At 47.8% G+C, this 5,843-nt stretch overlaps 1 long non-coding RNA gene across 1 annotated transcript; it reads right to left on the reverse strand.

The window, feature by feature from the left end:
• Positions 1-1,201: 1,201 nt before the first annotated feature.
• On the reverse strand, positions 1,202-3,769 carry LOC115298376. The gene is made up of 2 exons (XR_003911723.1): positions 3,661-3,769; positions 1,202-1,595 (listed from the first exon to the last, which is right to left on the reverse strand). It is a non-coding gene; the product is annotated as an uncharacterized LOC115298376 (long non-coding RNA).
• Positions 3,770-5,843: the final 2,074 nt, after the last annotated feature.

Below are 5,843 nucleotides of genomic sequence, written 5' to 3' on the forward strand. Positions count from 1 at the left end.
ACAGCCTATTCACTGGTGCAAACACGTTTACGCAAGGGGCTCCTGCCACCAGCGGTCGGAGGGGAGGCCACAGCAAGCACCTCGGCTGCCGAGATCCCCTCCAAGAGGGAAGGAATGCTCCCAGGAGTTGCCGAGGGCAGAATTACTCTTGAGAGGATATCATGATGTCCTCTGAGCAGCACTGTTATCAGTGTCCTAAAACTAGAGCTGTCTTCAAATTACTGAGAGCCAAGAGGGAAGGAAGGCTCGGGGACAAACTGACCAAAGTAACGGCATTTTGGTTTTAGGTTGACCCTTAACCTAAAAGTCCACAGGTCATAAAGTGGACTCACGGAATATCTGACTCACGGAAGAGGGCAAGACCCCACTCCCTCTGGCAGTAAAAGCCACAAAGTTAAACTTTTTTTTTTTTAAAGTGTATTTATTTGAGAGAGAGAGTATGCACGAACGTGGGGAAGAGGCCGAGAGAATCCCAAGCATGCTCCTCGCTGCCCGTGCACAGCCCAGTGTAAGGGCCTGATCTCACAAACCATGGGATCATGACTGGAGCCAGACGCTTAACCAACTGAACCACCAAGGGGCCCTTTTTCTATTCTCTTTATTCTGAGAGAGGAAGGTTGCGTGCGCGCATGTATGCATGCAGGCAGGGGAAAGAGAGAGAATCAGAGCCTGACATGGGGCTCGATCTCACAAACTGTGACATCATGACCTGAGCCGAAATCAGGTGTTGAATGCTTAACTGACCGAGCCTCCCTGGACACTCATAAAATCGTTCCTGTGCGTAATTCTGCAACCCTAAGACAATGGGGACACTAACCACCCAATAAAAGATAAACCCAAAGCTAGAGTATAAGCCCCTCCCTGTACAATTAGCTAATTAAAAAAAAATGTATAAAACCTTTTGTTAGGGGCTCCTGGGGGACTCAGATCGTTGAGCTTCTGACTCGATTTCCGTTTGGGTCATGATCCCCTAGGGTCACTGGGTCGAGCCCTGTCAGCTCTGTGCTGAGTGTGGAGCCTGCTTAAGTTCCCCCCTCCCTCCCTCCCCCCTCTCTGCCCTGCTGGTGCTCTAAAAAAAAAAAAATCAAAATAAAGAAATAAAGCAACTTGGAATCTAGAATTTTACCCTAAAAACTAACTAGTTTAATGAAGAATCTGCCCATAGTTTTCTAAAAGTAGTTAGAAGGAAACAAAACCAAACACACATTCAGTATTTTTATTTAACTGTTCAGCAGACAACTTACATATCTCTGCACCCTTTCCTTTAAGTTAGTGTGACAATTTTCCAAAATAAACTACTTCAAGAGAGGCTTTGGTCAAGAATGGAATGAAATAGCAAAAACAAAAAACAAAAGACCCAAATCACTGCTGCTTTTAAAAAACCAACTTTTACCAATTATATTCAAACAAAACCACACAAACATTTGCACGATGCGTGTCTTCAGTGTTTCCTTGCGGCTGGCTCTCCTCACCACCATGCAAACGGTGGGGCCGTATCAGCACACTCTGTCACTTTTGTCAGTTTGTCATGCTGGATCTGGGAGGCTCACTCAGCTTCACATTATCCGGAGGCCCTGGATTGAAGACTCCAAGGTCTTGAAAACAGCAGGAAGAACACTGAAGGTTACTGAGGACCGTCTGTCCTGGTGGTTTCCCCGCCCGCCCTCTCCGCCCTCCCCGACCCGTGAGACATGCTCCCCCTTGGACTGGGCCCGGCTGGCCCTTTCCAGTCATGTGCTCCCCTGTCCCCATCACTCCAAGCCACAGGATCTGAAAGGACTCCTGCCTGCGTAGGGCATGTCTCCTCCCTGTGCCGTCGGCCCTTAGCGTTGAGGGCAGGTGTGCGCATGGTCCCTGCCTCCCTCCCACACCCCCCACACTGGAGATGCCCTAGCAGCAGGCCCTCCTACGTATAAGCCACATGGTGGCGGCCACCCAGGTGCACAACACACAGCAGGTGCTCCCAGGCGGACGGACCAAGGGGAAACTGCCCTGGAACCTCCTAGCTTAGAGAGGTCAAAGAATAAAGTATAGAGTGTAACTGCCTGGGCGGGCTGATTTCACAGCCATGATGCCAAGGATGGAAAGCACTAGAAGATAAAAATGTGGGGGGTGGGGAGTGACTCTGAGTAAGACACTCTGTTTCTCCAGAATATTCTGGAGGCTTTTCCAAATTATGTATTCCACCCAAGAAGGTGGGGGGGGAGATCGAACATCATGGAAATGCACAGGCAGTAGCAAAATTCTGTAAAGGTTAACCTAGGTTAACCGAGAGAAAGTAAATTCACAAGGCTGCACACAGCAGTCAGCCTCTCTTGCCCGTGCTCCTCCCCTCTGGTTCCTCATCTCGCCCACCGTCTGCCCACTCCTCAAGCTAGGGTGTGAGGGTCCCCCTGCGTTTGTTTCTCAAGGTCACAACGCCCTTCCATTTGGCCTCTGAAACCTCTCTCCAGTGCAGAAGCTCTGGACCACAGCCCCTGCCACAGCCGGAGGTCCTCTCCTCGCTGGGTCTCGGGACTCCACAGCCTCTGGCCGGGCCACCCACACCTTACTCTCTGGTGCTTTTCGGCCTGGCTCTGAACCAGCTGGTGTCTGCAGCTGCCTCTCCCTGACCCTGCCACGGCCCCTTCTCATTCCATCTCATGCTTCCGCAGGACCCACACCACAGTGCAAACCACTGGTGGTGCCTCCAACCAGAGCGTGCTCCGCGCTCGGCTGGCCTGCACCTGCTGTCCTGAGACTCAGACCGACCACTTGCCCCGCACCCCCGCTGCACCTGGAGATACAGCTCAGCCCATCTCCTCCCTGCGGTGCTGGCGGCCTAGGCGCCCCCGACTTCCTCAGTATAGAAACACGCGCACTGGCTGCCCTTCCGCAGCTCCACCTGCCCCCCACCCCCTCTTACCAGACGAGCCCCTCTCACCTTGGTGTCCTCAGTGCCTAGTACCAGGCCTGCCACCCAGCAGGCGCTCAGCGAATGTTTACTAGATTAATGAGTGCAAACCCCAAAAGTGTATCTGTATAGTTAAAGACACTGGTGCCCAAAATAGAGCCGGCTATAAAAACAGCCCTCAGATTTTCCTCCACGGATAAATGGACGTCTAGAAGGATGTACCCCCACCTCACTGAGAAAGTCTGGTTTTCTTCTAATGGCTTTCAGGTCTTAAATTGTTTGTTTGTTTGTTTTAATTTTTTTAATGTTTTTTATTTATTTTTGAGAGACGGACAGAGACAACGCGAGCAGGGAGGGTCAGAGAGAGAGAGAGACACAGAATCCAAAGCAGGCTCCAGGCTCTGAGCTAGCTGTCAGCACAGAGCCCGACGAGGAGCTCAAACCCATAAACCGTGAGATCATGACCTGAGCCGAAGCCGGAGGCTTAAACAACTGAGCCACCCAGGCACCCCTGTTTGTTTTTTTTTTAAAGTAAACTCTACACCCAAAGCAGGGCTCAAACTCACAACCCCAAGACCAAGAGTCACATGCTCCACTGACTGAGCCAGCCAGGCACCCTATTTTAGGTTTTAAAGACAACTACAATCTAACGTTCTACATTTCTGATGTGCACTGGATTTGATATTTTGTTCCAGGAAATGAGAAAACATTCTGGTTACAGGAAGAATTTTACACAAACAAGATTTCTTCTGAGCAGTAGAAAATACCTTGAAATCCCAAATTGTCATGGCTCCATCGATGCCAGTAGTGCAAAATTTGCGACAATCTTGCTTGTCCACCTCATAAATAGACACCTGACTGAGAAAAAAGAAAAACAAGAGACACTGTAAGGTATGTGGTGGGAGTGAGTCCCAATCTTCCTACTAGGGTAGGGGCATTTTAAGGATATGAATTCCCAATTGCAAAATATTAGGTTATCCATCAAGATTAGGCTTTGGGAATCTGCCTCAGAAAGTATTCAAATGCGCCTTATTACCAGACGTCCAGAAAAGCCAGGCCTGCAGAGGGAAAAGGTAAGGAGCCATGTTAGGCACAGTGACGTGGAGAAGCAGGATGAGCCAGGCCACACGGCATGCAGACTGCCGGGGGGCAGAGCGTGGGAAACACCGCGGCAATGACGGAGATGGAAACAATTAAGAACAAAACAAAAACAAACTAGAGGCAGGATAAAGCATGACTGAACTCCAACCAGCTCCAAACAGAAACTCCCAAATCACCCTCCAAGACAACCAGGGCCTGGAAGCCAAGAGCTCTCCCTCCATTTGAAACTAATCATTGTCAATGTGAGCCACATTCGGACATGCCACAGGATTCCAAGCAAGCAAAGTAGAGGAACAGATTAATGCAACAACTTGTCTTGGCCTAATTATCTGAAAAAATTTCAAGAAAATCAATTCCATAGCTCAGACGATAGTTTTCTTTCTCCTCTGGACAGTTTAGAACATTCTGTCTAGGGAAGGAGATGGCAAAACAGCACACATGGCCTGTTTCTGAACAGCATGTAAGCTAAGAATAGCTAACAATTTTAAATGGTGACATAAAAATTAAGACTATTATTTCATGATGTGAAAATTACATGAAAATTCAAACTTCTCTGTCCATAAGTTTTATTGAAACACATCCACGCTCATTTATATGCATACTGCCAACGCTGCCTGTGTGCCACGACACATGTGCGCAGCTGTGACAGAGCCTCTGTACTTTTTCAGAACCTGAAATATTCACCCTCTGGTCCCTTACAGAAAACGTTTGCTAACCCTTTGCTTAAGGGCAAAGAGGACCTTAGTATCTGCAAATAAAAGCAGACATGTCAATCTGCAAAGGTCTTTTTACTTTTTTGTTTAAGTTTAAGTTAAATGTCTTTTTTTTTGTTTTTTTGAGAGAGAGAGAGAGAGAGAGAGAGACAGACAGACAGATAGCACTAGCAGGGGAGAGTCAGAGAGAGAGGGAGACACAGAATCTGAAGACAGGCTCTAGGTTCTGAGCTAGCTGTCAGCACAGAGTCTGACACAGGGCTCGAACCCACACACCATGAGATCATGACCTGAGCTGAAGGCGGACGCTCAACCGACTGAGCCACCCAGGCGCCCTGGGTCCTTTTACTTTTAACCTGAAAGTCTCAAAGATGCAATGAGTTGTTTCCTTCCTGATATAGTCTGCAGACAAGCTTCCGAGAAATTCACAAGAAATAATTCTGAAAGTCATTCAAGACAAAGAAACCTGAAGTGTGGATAAAAGTTCTGGTATGCCTTCAAAGTTATTACTTTTTCTTTTTTTTTTTACCTTTTTTTAAACGTTTATTTATTTTTGAGACACAGAGCGCAAGTGCGGTTGGAGTGGAGAGAGAGGGAGACACCGAACCCGAAGCAGGCTCCATGCTCTGAGCTGTCAGCACAGATCCCACGCAGGGCTCAAACCCACGAACTGTGAGATCATGACCTGAGCCGAAGTCAGACGCTTAATTGACTGAGCTCCCCAGGCGCCCCTCAAGTTATTACTTTTCAAGAGAGTGCAGATATTTTCAGCCTATTTTAAGTCCAGTGGCTCTTTCCACTAAACATGATCATAAGCGCAACCTCCATTTAATGATTCTCTCAAAGAGAAAGTCTAGACCCTTCCATTCTTCTTCCCACTATAATCACCACAATGAAAATCTCTCAACACAAAAGATCTCATCAAAAAGAGAAAATCTTGTGGTACCTAACTCTGACCACAGTCATTTAAAGTATCAAGAGCAGACTATACTTCAAAAAATCAAACTTTTTCGATAAAACACAGTTCAGTCACATATGCCTGATGAAAAACTAAGTCAAGAAACTCCTTGGTGGGGCGCCTGGGTGGCTCAGTCGGTTATGTGTCTGACTTCGGCTCTGGTCATGATCTCATGGTT

The sequence above is a fragment of the Suricata suricatta genome, chromosome 8, assembly GCF_006229205.1.
Source record: "Suricata suricatta isolate VVHF042 chromosome 8, meerkat_22Aug2017_6uvM2_HiC, whole genome shotgun sequence".
Lineage (NCBI taxonomy): Eukaryota > Metazoa > Chordata > Mammalia > Carnivora > Herpestidae > Suricata > Suricata suricatta.